Source organism: Abramis brama (genome assembly GCF_963993115.1).
Source record: "Abramis brama genome assembly, chromosome: 25".
NCBI classification, from domain to species: domain Eukaryota; kingdom Metazoa; phylum Chordata; class Actinopteri; order Cypriniformes; family Leuciscidae; genus Abramis; species Abramis brama.
Genome location: NC_139987.1, coordinates 26,172,131 through 26,186,128, shown reverse-complemented (window position 1 = coordinate 26,186,128; position 13,998 = coordinate 26,172,131). Strand labels below are relative to the sequence as shown.

Sequence of the window (13,998 nt, the reverse complement as noted above, 5' to 3'; positions counted from 1 at the left end):
TAAAATAAAATAATTAAAGAAATATAAAAAAATAATAAAAATGACAAAAGCATATAACAAAACAGAATTAAAAAACGTTATAGAAAGTATTAAAAAATAACAGAAACATGTAACAGAATGACTAAAACTTAATATAAATATAAATTAAAGCTACATAGAAATACAAAAAAAACCTAATAAAAATGACAAAAGCTATAAACATAATTACCAAAACAAACTGAAACAAAAAAAGCTAAATAGAAATATCTTAAACTAATAAAAATAGCATACTTACAAATTATATAAAATATATCATATATAAATATATTTTAAAAAAGCTAGTAAAAATGACAAAAGCACATAATAAAATTACCCCCCAAAAAAGAAAAAGAAAAATATAAAAAATATAAAATCTAATTCCAATATTAATAAACTATAATATTATATAAATAATACTAAAATAACACTGAATTTATTTGTGTTATGAGGGTGAGATGATTTCATAATTCCTTTAATTGTGGTATAATTACTAATACACATGGGCTCCTATGTCTCACTGTTTTATTTTATATTAAACAGTGATTAGATAAGTAAACACAGCTCTCATCCTCGAAACATATGGCAAAGTTGTGTGATATCAGTGCATCCCATTACAGAGACATCGAGACGAGCAGAAAGCGCTCTGCCATGTAACGTGTTGTCTGCCGAGAACAAAACCCGTGAAGCCTCTCAAGTCCAAATCTTAGCAAACGCTGATCTCTCGCAAAATCCGTAAAAAATATGCCGAGGCCTTGTGGAAATCTCTCGCATGTTCAGCCGGGACTCGAGAGACACAGAATGACATGCTCGATGGGAAGCCCATTAGCCACAAACAACTTTCTTCAGCAGAATCAAAGTCGTCTTAAAGCTAACACAGTCCTCTCGACGGTCATCTTAGAGACAACATCACGCAAGTACAGCTTCGTCGGCTTCAATGGTGTCAAAACTGCATTTCAGAACAACAATTCATAGTTTCCAGTCACGTGACTGATGAGGAGACCCGGGGAGCGAAACATCAAGCTCAGTTTTACATCCGTTTCAAGCCACGGATATTTACACTGAAAAAAAAAAACAATAAGTAAAATGTACTTAATTTTTCTTTGTCAAGTTTTTGCACAAATATTTTTTTAGTAAATTTCACACGCATATTTTTAAGTAAATTTCACATATGGAATTAAGTAAACTCTACTTAACTAAGTTAGGTGAAAGTAACAAAGGAAATAAGTAATTTTAACTTGGCTAGTAAAAGGTTGAGTAATATTTATTTAGTTGGAAGTTTCCTTTGCAATACATTTCACTCAAACAATATAACACTGAATTAAACCACACTTTTAAAGTAATTAATACAATAGATATTCTACATTAAAGGAGTTAAGCGTCACGTGAATGCAGAGACCTCAATACTTTGATAGACAATACACAATGACGGTAACATTTGATGGATCGTTTTTGTGTTTGAATGCGTCAACTCCAAATGTCACAAAATGGCTAATCCTAAAAGTTACTAATCCTAACAACAAAAGCAATGATGAAACAGTGTAAATACAGCTGGAAAACAGTGAAAAATCAACCTCATTAATTATTCAAGGCCCAGTGCATGATGGGAACACGAGAAACAGCAAAGTTGAGTAATTTTGCTTAATTTTATAACGTTGTTATTTACACTTTCATTATTACACGCTTGAATTGAGTACTAATATAGAATTTACTTAAGTTTTTTTAATTCTTGCCTTAACTAACTTTTTCATGGAAATTACATTACATTTCTTCTGTAGTATTTACTTCACCACAAAATCATTTTTATCAGTGTAGATCACCTCTCAAAAGAAGAAAAAACGAAAATATGTGAAAAATATGGCACTTATGATCCATATACAGCACTTATGATCCATATACAGCACTTATGATCCATATACAGCACTTGCTGCAGTATTTCAATCACTAAAAACAGCAAGATATTCTAAAGCACTCAACAATGAAAACACTTAATCTACTAAAACAATGGTATTAAAAGATCAAACTCAGTAAACACCTCATTGATGATGCATCCCATATACAGATGAGCACAGAATATGGTTTTCTATGGAAAGATGCTTCACAAAAACTGCATTGCGTTTATATTTTGGTTAATCTGCTTAGGCCTACATAGTATATATATCATTAAAAAGGTCTATAATGAATTTGGTCTTTTAATATCAGTCTTACAATTTTATGAATTACATTCTGGTGAAAGATTACAAAGTAAAAAAACCTTGACAAATCGATCAAAGCAAGATCAGGAACTTTAAAGTAACCTTGTTGAAATACAGGGACGAGAGGGAGAGCTTATCTGTCACACCTGGTGTATGTCAGAGAGGAGGCTTCACACACACACACACACACACACACAAACGAGAGATGCTCACCTAGACAAAACCACTTTTACGACATGGTCGCTGTCTTTTGGTCAAATTCATCACATGCATTCTTCGCAGAGAACGCAATACTAAAATGCATTGCAGCAAAAGTGTCTATGGTCAGAATAGCATCCTAACATGCAACTATTACTATTTCTACAGCATATAGTGTGTAAACGGTGCACAATTTCTGTATGCATGGAATGACCTGCAATATACAAACACAGAATACTGTGCGAAATTCTTTAATCCAACAATGCAAAGCTCTCGACTTTACCTGAAGTGGAAGTAAACTACTGTTCAAAAGATTTTTTTAAATGTGTTTGAAAGAAGTCTCTTCTGCTCACCAAGGCTGCATTCATTTGACCAAAAAAATACGGTAAAAACAGAAATATTGTGAATAAAATTTAAAGGAGTGTATAATGCTCTTTTCACAAGATGTAAAATAAATCTCTGATGTCCCCAGAGTGTGTATGTGAAGTTTTAGCTCAAAATACCCCACAGATATTTTTATATAACATGTTAAAACTGTCACTTTTTGAGGGTGAGCAAAAACACACTGTTTTTGTGTCTGTTCCTTTAAATGCAAATGAGCTGCTGCTCCCGGCACAGGGGGGCGGAGCTACAACAGCTCGTGTCCTTTTACTTCACACAGATATGCACTGAAATTTTCAAAACTTTTAGCCTTTTATGTTCAAACCTGATTATTATTTCAGAAAAGTATAGATAAAACAATTCACTCTAACTAGAAATGCACTATTTTAGCCAACATTTGCATGTTCTGTACAGTTTCAAGATGATTAGATTATTATGTCATTAGCCAAGCAACATCATAACTACAAACCCTGTCCATTTCGGTCAGCATGCGGCCTATGTAGACAACACACAGCAAGGCAGCTCACTAGATTCTGGAACAGAGCTTACATTACACAACGCTTGACACACAACAAAAGACAGCAGGTCCAACTTTAGCCTTGACGCTACATCAATCAAGCTATAAACAGTGATTAAAACACAACCACATGTTCGGCGCAGATATCCGCTCTATTTAGGGAGTAACGGGGACGGTTGTTTCTCGATGGGGTGCTGGGACGGATGCCCTGATAGAACAGAAGTTAAAACGCTTGATTTCAGGGCACGCGGACAAAAGACGGACCTGGGGGGACTCGACGGTCCAGCTCAAGGCCTTCAACTCTCCGTTTCCCAGCGCCGCCTGGAACCAATTACCTCCAGCCATCAAAACTTCCAGCGGTTTGCCGGAGTTTAAAGGCTCCGGGACATGTTACACGGTGAGGCAATTACCCTCCATCAGGAGAGAGGTCTTCTTATGTTCAGAGATATGCTATCGTGAGCCCTGTTTGAAGCCGCGGAGCTTCATTTCGGGTCATTCCTGGTATTAAAGATGACGAACTGTGGAGGAAACTCCTTTTTCAGGAATCTGTTAAACATAGGGATTCAATACACTCTAAAAGCGGTTATGTCACAATCAACAGCTATGCTAGTGTGTGTACACCAAAAAATACGGTATTATCCACAATATATATATATTTTGAATAGTATTTAAATAAAGGGTAAAGATTTTGTAAGCATATTGTGTAGTTGAGCTTGGAGTCGATCGTTTTATTTGTGATGATAACGCAATGAAACATGACATGATGCGAAAAACAAGAGAGAACCAACTAAATATTAATAACTGATTGTGTTGTACTTGTAGTCAATGTGAGCTTTTTGTTTTTCTATGCACCTTTTTTCATAGTAAAATAAAACCTGTACAGCTGTCGTGTTTTATGCCAAATAATTTTCCCAGATAAATACCGTAACCAAGTTTAGTGTTTCGTTCTTCCCTCATATTTAAAAGTCTAAAATATGTTCCAAAAATTTTGATGGTTCAATAGAACTTGTAGGGTTATTAAAAACAACTACTAACATAATTCTTTAATCTTTTAAACTCAAACACACACACACCTCACTGGACATTGATCACCTGACCACGAACTCCTGTCTCTTTTCTCCCTGATTTTTATTCATTATTGTACAATTATGCCTCGCACTGCTATTGTTGTGTGTCCTACAAATCAGCCATTCATCTCCAGCTTTGCTCACAGTTTCAGATCCGTGGAACGGTTTCCTTGGAAACCCCACTGGATTTCTGTTAGAGGCTGTTCACTGGGAGAGCCAATTTTCGATAAAGAGGGATTTTGCACCCTCCTCTCGCTGATTTTCCCAAGTCAGCGGCTTGCTTGTGTGTGTGTGTGTGCGCTGGCGCAGCACGGATTCACATCTCGACATAGAGAATGACAGGAGAAAACCGCACTCGCTTTAATTCTTTAACCTCTCTCTCTCTCTCTCTCTCTCTCTCTCACACACATACACACACACACACACACACACACACACACACACACACACACTCTCTCTCTCTCTCTCTCTCTCTCTCTCTCTCTCTCTCTCTCTGTCTCTCTCCTGCCACGACGCTCTCAAAGGTGCACAAGTTGACGTAAACCTTTGTTCTTTGTTCAGAAAGGGTCCAGAAGTGAGGTCATGAGAAAGCGGTGGACATCTTAACTTCAATAAAAGCCGTCTGCGGGGACGTTCTTTGAACTGACGCTACAGACGATGATCTCAAAACTACAGAGTGAGGGTTTAATGACCTGACATCACTGCAACTCTCGTCAAAAATAACCACATTCAGACAGAGGAAACAGGTACACTGCAAAAAAACACGTTCAGTACAAGTATCTAAACATTCTGAAATCAAGACACGTTTACTTGAGAAGCATAGCGAACTCAAGATATTAAGGTTTTGTGGAAAAAACTAAACAAAATTAAATGAGTTTATGTTTTTGGAAAATTTGTGCAAAATTTTTTGAACATATTTTAGACTTTTAAATATGAGGGAAGAACGAAACACTAAACTTGGTTACGGTATTTATCTGGGAAAATTATTTGGCATAAAACACGACAGCTGTACAGGTTTTATTTTACTAAAGGTGCATAGAAAAACAAAAAGCTCACATTGACACAATCAATCATATTTTGTTGGTTCTCTCTTGTTTTTCGCATGTGTTCATAATTTCTTTGTATGACAGTCCGGCCAAAAATTACGTTGCACAATTTGTCATGTTTCATTGCGTTGTCATCACAAATAAAACAATCGACTCCAAGCTCAACTACACAATATGCTTACAAAATCTTTACCCTTTATTCAAATACTATTCATAATGTGAAAAAGTTTTGTTTATTTTTAAAACAAAACAAAATTAAATGCTTAAAATAAGAAAAATATCTGCCAATGGAGTCAGAAAAAATAATCTTGCTTTCCTTTTGAATTAAGTTTTTGACACAATTTTGACACGTTTATCAGAAAACAAGAGTCATTTTGCTTCTCAAGTGTGGTAAATGCATCTTGATTTCAGAATGTTTAAATATTTGGACTGGAAAATGAGACAAAAAAATATTTTTTTTGCAGTGTAAGAGTGGAAAAAAATCCAAAAACAAATAAAATCACAAATGTATTTAACATATTAACTACAAGCTTGTGTCTTAACCCATTTAGTGCTTGACAAACACTAAAAAGAAATGGCTTTTGTATCTCAACTGTTTCAGGTGCTTTTGGAGGTTTGAGAAAAATACTCCAGAAATATCATGCGTTTCTTCTAGAGCTTCAAATAATATTGAGAACAGGCGCGCTCAACTCCCAAATCATTTATGGGTGCGAGTAATAAAAAAGTTATCAAAAATAAAGATGAAAAACCGCACTCTCAAGATATAATTTCATAAATTTATTGTAACCATGTCCACACAGACGTGTTTCGGCCTAAGCCATCATCAGTGTGTACTTCTAGAGCTTCTCAAAAATGTCTCACATTGTGCTCAGATTTGCCAGGAATTTGTGAAAAATCGATGATCTCAAACTTTACTCATTTAATAAGCATCAATCCGCATTAATTTGACAGCTCTACTCTTACTGTACTGTATGTCAACTGCAGACTCGATTGTGTGCGTTTTAATTCATCCGAAGGTAGTTTAGGAGAAACGTCTGACACTAAACTGAAGAACTGCAGCGGTGAAACTGTCCTCCGGGAACCTTTAAACACACTCACACTTTACTGGTCCTCATGAGAAGAGGTGACACGGAAGAAATCGATGTTCGGAAGCCCATCTCTGAGCTGACGAGTTCAAGTCGAGTGTCCGTGAGAAATGGTGTGGTCGTTGTGTGTGCACTCCTGTCTCCATATAAAGTGATATTAGACAGAGACGTGCTGATATATTGTGATAATGAAAATGCATGGTGTTTTTTATTTTAATCGTGGGCACTTCAAAATTCCACGAATAATTCCTTATTATGAATTATTAAATTGTTTTGAATGAAAACCCCAGTAACCCCCGTACACACACAGAGGGCCCTATCTTGCACCCAGCGCAATTGACTTTGTACACCGACGCATGTATCATTCCTATTTTGCACCCGACGCACAGCGGACTTTTCCCTCCACAGACGCACGTCGGTAAATTAGGAAATGAACTTGCGCTCCCGGGGGCGGTTCAGCGAAGAGAGGCGGCGTGTTCCGGCGCAAACGTTCCCTGGTGCTATTTTGCAGTTTCGGAAAACAATTCCGCCACAGACCAGGAGGAACCGAGTCTAAAGTCAGTGGCGCGTTATTCAGATGCTATTTTAAGGGCGCATGCTTGGCCATAATGTAGCGTGTGCACAACGCACATACACTTTGCTCATCTCATCTACACAGAAGCAGCAGTTTTCATTTTTGAAAATCATAGGCTACATTATTACAAGGAAAAATATTAACATATGAGGGAAATCATTGTTGTGTCCATGAAGATGTGAAAAAATAGGCATAAATCTAGCTTACACATTTACCCAAATTATCATACGCCTGTTTAACCGAAGCTAATTTGGGTGTGTTTCTCCATCCCCAATGTCACTTCTCTGTGTTTTACGGCCCTGATGAGAACGTCGGTCTCCTCGGCTGTGAACCGCTCCTGGCGCGCGTCCGGCAAATCCGCCGTTATAATAGCAAACCGCCATGGAACAAGCACGCCTGTTCTTAAAGGGAATGTGAGATGACGCTCTGATTGGTTTATTTCACGTTATGCCCAAACCACACCTTATGAGTAATGAAGCTACTTCAGACCAACACATTTTAGATTTGCGTCGGGCGCAAGAGTCATTTATCCCGCCGGTATAATAGCAACAGCGCCGAGATCCGCCCCACAAAGTTACTTGCGTTTCGCGTTTGATACTTGCATTTCAGATCGTTAAAATAGGGCCCAGAAAGTGCTACTGTGTTTCTGAACAGTATTTAAAGTCCCCTTGTAGTCAATAATTTCATCCCTTAAAACTCATCTTTGATCACCAAAATTACATAAAAAACCATGATGAGAAAAAAAACCATCATGCCTTAAAATATCTTGAATGTAACTCTACACCCTCGCCTCATTTAGTATGCACGGTTCTATGAATATGCAAATGAGCCCTGCCTCCACTCACTCACTCAGCTCAGAGATCCACTGGTTGACGATCACACGTTGATCTGATTGGTTACAAGCTAGTTTGTGACGTCAGAAACACCAGCGATTTCAAAGCGTGTTTTTGAGGCTGTCTTTGGTTCACTGCAGTTTTAAGGAGAAAATACTCAGCAATGGTGTCGACTTATGAATTTACACATGGTTTGTCTTAAAGCATATTAAAAACACCACACAGACACATAAACAACATTAAAAGCTTGATTTTCACTAAAGGGCAACTTTAACTGTTTCAAACAGCCATTCAGATTCGCTATAGTTGCATCACAGCACCAATACTTACATACTTCTTTTAAACTTAAACATTTTTACATTTTAATCTGGACTAAAACATGCCCTAGATGTGAAAAAGAGTGAAAGATAATTCTAAAATTATACTATATTAAAATGAGATCTGAATCCGATAAACATGCGTGAGAACCTTTTCTGCACACATTAGCACACGAGTATTAGTGAGCGAGACTCGCTGTCTACAGACGGCCCCTGAAGACAGACTTCAAATGTGAGATTTCAGAAAAATGACTCATTGTTTCTCGTCTCTTTCATCTAGACTTGACTCATCTTTGTTTCCTGTAGGTTTTTACAGCTGGACCTTCTCCTCGGGTTTTTTCTCTGGTCTCTCATTCACAAACACACACACATGGACGTGCTCCTCTGGTCAACAGGATTGTTGAATAAATATACTCGCTCCCCGGTGGAGCGCTGCTCTCCGCAACCGACTGGCAGCCTGTGTGTTTTTCTTGGGAGCGCATGAATCATCATCTGCATGTTACACACACGCACACACATTCTTGTACATCTATCTTAGTGAGGACATTCATTGACACAATGCAGTCTCTAGCTCCCTACTCAAACCCTACCCATCACAACTATATGCCTAACCTGAACCCTGACCTTTAACCTAACTTTAACCTGATCCCTAAAACAGGCCTAAGGGTCTCAGAAAGTGAGGAAACTCTTTAGTTTTTTTGTCCTCACTCCGCTGGTATAAAACTCAAACCGGTCCTGACAAAGACACACGCATACATTCCCATACACACATGCAAACACACACACACACACATGCGCACACACAAGCATGCACACACACACAAGCATGCACATACGCACACGCAAACACATACATGCACACACACACACACACGCATGCACATACGCAAACACATACACACACACACGCGCACACGCATGCACATACACACACGCAAACACATACATGCACACACACACACAGACACACGCATGCACATACACACACGCAAACACATACATGCACACAGACACACACAGACACACACACACACACTCATGCACACACACACACACACACAGACACACGCATGCACATACACACACACACACGCACGCATGCACATACACACACGCAAACACACACATGCACACAGACACACACACACACACTCATGCACACACACACACACACACACACAGACACACGCATGCACATACACACACACACACGCACGCATGCACATACACACGCAAACACATACATGCACACAGACACAGACACACACACACACACACTCATGCACACACACACACACACACACACACGCATGCACATACACACACACACACACACACACACACGCGCATGCATATACACACACGCAAACACATACATGCACACACACACACAGACACACGCATGCACATACACACACGCAAGCACATACATGCACACAGACACACACACACACACACACACTCACACATGCATACACACACACACACACACAGACACACGCATGCACATACACACACGCAAACATACATGCACACACGCATGCACAGACACACGCATGCATGCACACACACACACGCACACATATGCAAATACACACGCACACATAAATGCGAATAGTTCAAATAGTTGTATCTTGGCCAAATATTGTCCGATCCTAACAAACCATACATCAATGGAAAGATTATTTGTTTGGCTTTCAGATGATGTATAAATCTCAATAAAATAAAAAAAATACTTATAAGACTGGTTTCGTGGTCCAGGGTCACATATGCAAATTCACAACAAGCACATACACACATGCACACACGCATACACACGCACAGATATAGTATGTTTTATATACTATAAACATGTATATAAAATATATTAATATTTCATTAGATGGGACCTAATGGTCAGGAACAATGTAATTTTTTTGGACATCTAACATGACAACATGTAAACACTATAGTACATGCTAATAATTGGCATAAATAAAAAATGCCACAGTAAGGATAGATGTGAACAGACAGACACACGGCTCAAAGCACTGCTATGACAAAACTTCACGCATGTCTTCATCTTTGACACCGTTATCTTCCAATAATGGCACTCCTCATTGGCTGGATGATTAATTGGGAGGTTAATGCTATTGATTGGGAGCCTATCAGGAGCGTCTGGGGAAATCCACCACATGAGGAAGACGGAGACACAAGGAGGAAGAATGTCCAAATTAACCCGACAAATGAAGACAAAACCAAGAGGAATGACTGGACAAACCAGCATGCTTTCCGTCTAATTAATGACTCACTTTACCAAACTAATTAATCACATATCTATTCATCGTATTATGGGGAATTATTAACCGTTTGGGCTGGAGAAAGCTTTTCCACAAGCTCTAAATTAGAGCCGGTTCAATATGGACTTTAGCCGGATCAATAGAACATCTCCAAGCGTAATCCATACAGGGAAAGCTACACAAAGCACATGTTTTGGGAAGAGGAGAGGAGAGATGAGCTCATTAATAAGCAGTGTGTGAGAGATAGACAGATCAGAGAGATGAAGAACAAAGACCTGCTCTAAATGATCCTCAATGAAGACGTGAGCGCATGGACATCACTGAGACTCGCATGTTCACGGACAGATATAAAACAGTCATGCATGTTTGTTAAGGCAGCACTACTACTATTATTATTATTAACTAACTAACCCAACTGACATGAATGACGCCTCTAATCATGTGTGATGTTGAAAAAAAATCCTAAAGTCTTGCTGAGTTTCTGAGTTTTTGAGATATTATATGAAATGCTGTATGGAAATGTGCGAATAACAATCATTCCAGAATGCACATTAAAATGTAAACACTCATATTTTCGCACAAATAAATATAAAATAAGTATGATAAATGTAAATAGATAAATATAATAAGCATAAAGAATGGATTTTTAAATATATTATTTAAAAATTATTATTATTATTATATAAAAGTAAAAATAAATAAAAGTAAAAAAAAAACTAAATAAATTATGTTTTATTATTATTATTGGTATTACTATTAATATTGTATAAATATAAAAAATATATACATATATACAATTAAATTTGCAACTTGGATGGGAAAATAGCCAATGACCTCATAGCAACACTATGCATGAAAATGTATTGACATATTTTAGCAAACACAGAAATATTAAAATAAATCAATGAATATAAATAGATAAAAATAATACTGCATATTTAAATATTATTATTTATTAATAAAAACATAATAAATATAAATTATTATTATTGTTATTATATAACTCATCAAAACATCACATAGCAATTCTCTGGTCATAAAATTGCACACATTGACATTTTAGCACATATAAACATAAAATAAACATATTTAAATACAATTTTAATAAATGTAAATAGATCAATAATACTGCATATTGAAATAAAATATATATTATAATAAAAAATATATAAATAAAAAAGACATAATAAATAAACTTATCCAATTAAGGCCCAAGCCATAAACCACTCATAGAAACTGTGTGTGTGTGTGTGTGTGTGTGTGTGTTAAGGCCCAAGCCATAAACCACTCATAGAAACTGTGTGTGTGTGTGTGTGTGTGTGTGTGTGTGTGTGTGTGTGTGTGTGTATTAAGGCCCAAGCCATAAACCACTCATAGAAACTGTGTGTGTGTGTGTGTGTGTGTGTATTAAGTCCCAAGCCATAAACCACTAACAGAAACTGTGTGTGTGTGTGTGTGTGTGTGTGTGTATGTGTGAATATATATTAGATATAAGATTCAGATGCAAAAGCCTAAAAAAAAAAATAAGTTAAGAACTTCAAAGTTTAAGCAGAACTGGCAGATTTTTTATTTTTACTTTTTTACATTTTAATTGTTCTTAACTTGAAATGTTTGAGTACACTAATTCATACATAATCAACTTAAAACTTTTATTAGTATAAACTTAGCTAGCTTTAACAAGCTAGTTTGCTAACATACTAATTTGTTAACATGTTAATAATAGTATGTTATACAGTAGCACTTGTTGTATGAGCGCAGCAATATAAAGGTTTCATTTGCTCTCAAATCAAGCTCAAGCACCACTTGTCACCATGATGGTAACTATCCTAAAACCAACATTAACAGAAATTCTTCTAAATTAGCATAACAAAAAAATAATCACTACCAAATCTCCCACTTAACATTAATCTTGCACAAAAAAAACCATTATATTACACTTAATTTTAGCATTTACTCTCCCTTTCGAGTGCCATCGGCAAAGCATGCTGGGAAATAGACATCCCAGCCGTTTCAGTTAAACTTAAATTCATCTGAATTAAAAGAAATAATTTCATAAAACTCAAAACAATGAAACAGTTCAGTTTACTTATTAAATATATCAGTTCTGTGAACTTGAAAGAAAAAGAAAGTGCTAAACACTCATAAAAGTTAATTTGACTGAACTAATTAGTTTAATTTAAGTTTGTCCTACTCAAACCAATTATTTTGAGCGTTAGGGTTTACAGTGTGACATGTTGCTTCTGAATGAGCATTTTTATGTTTTTAATTTGACTCTTATCAGTGACATTGTTTAAAATAAGGCATTTCAATGACTGACAAATGGACTCGATGAAGTCTCGATGTAGTCTATAAATACATATGGACCTGATGGTCTGGAACAAAAAAACGCATTAGTAAGACATCATGTTTCCTTATGATGCTGAAAGTAGCTAATGCTGGGTTTGCAAGAGGTGTTTTAGAGACACTTCAACAGAAATGGATGTTGTCATGCTGGGAACGGAGCGAAACGCAGTCGAATCATTCGCTGACGTCGCTCGACTCCCGAGGGAACACAACTCTCAGATCTGAATTTACCTCCAGCAAATCATCCCGACAATGATGTAAATAAAACATCTCGAGCGCTATCAGAGAGAGAGAGACGAGATGACAAACAAGAAAGCCAAGGTGAAGGAAGAATGTGACAGGGAGAGAGGGATGCGATAACGGATGGAAAGGAATGAAAAGCCAGGATCGGCGGAGATGAGAGAGCCCTGGAGGCGGCAGGTTTAAGATGAAGAGATGAATTATTTAAACGGCTTTATTAGCATGTTCTTTAGTCATTTCACTCCCATTCCGCGTGCGTTTCTCAAGGGAAAGCGCACACCGGAAAACATCCGCAATCTACTGCCACTCACTGGAGAGATTTCCGACAGGCCTCTTCGCCCACCCGACGCCCGAAAGCAACTAAACCCGATGATTCATACGTCTACAAAGGAGCGCGTCTTTGTTACGTGGTTGTCAATAACTCTCCTCAAAGCCCTGGCGTATTCTTCACGCTCCTGATGTGTTCACAAACCCAACGCCTGCTAATTACACTGCGGCGTTAACGAGGAACCTTGTGGAGATTAACTCGTGAAAGGAATGGTGAAAAGGCGCGTTACGGTGTGATTCAGAGCTCTGGGCCGGTTTTGTTGAGCACGTCTTCATTTTGAGTTTGAGTTTTGAGTTTCTCAGGTGTGTTTCTCACGCTCGGCTGTCCATCACACGTGTTCCTGTGACGGTCGGGCTTCAGTCAGGTCTGACAGCGGGTCGATACGCATGTATAACGCCCCGGGCTGTGTGAGACACTCACACACCCAGCACAGACCTGCTGCATACTAAACACACTTAACACACACATTACAGCTTCTTCAACTGCAGATGCTGAGCAAAGCAGAAGAGGAGAGTGAGGGAACACAGCCAAGAAATCCACAGGTCATCTCTCCTCAAATTCACAAGGGAGAAAATTAAAG

At 37.6% G+C, this 13,998-nt stretch overlaps 1 protein-coding gene across 3 annotated transcripts in view; it reads right to left on the bottom strand.

Moving 5' to 3' along the window:
• The window catches only part of ttc28 (tetratricopeptide repeat domain 28), a 301,508-nt gene that overhangs the window by 64,784 nt on the left and 222,726 nt on the right, over nucleotides 1-13,998 (bottom strand). The window lies entirely within an intron of this gene.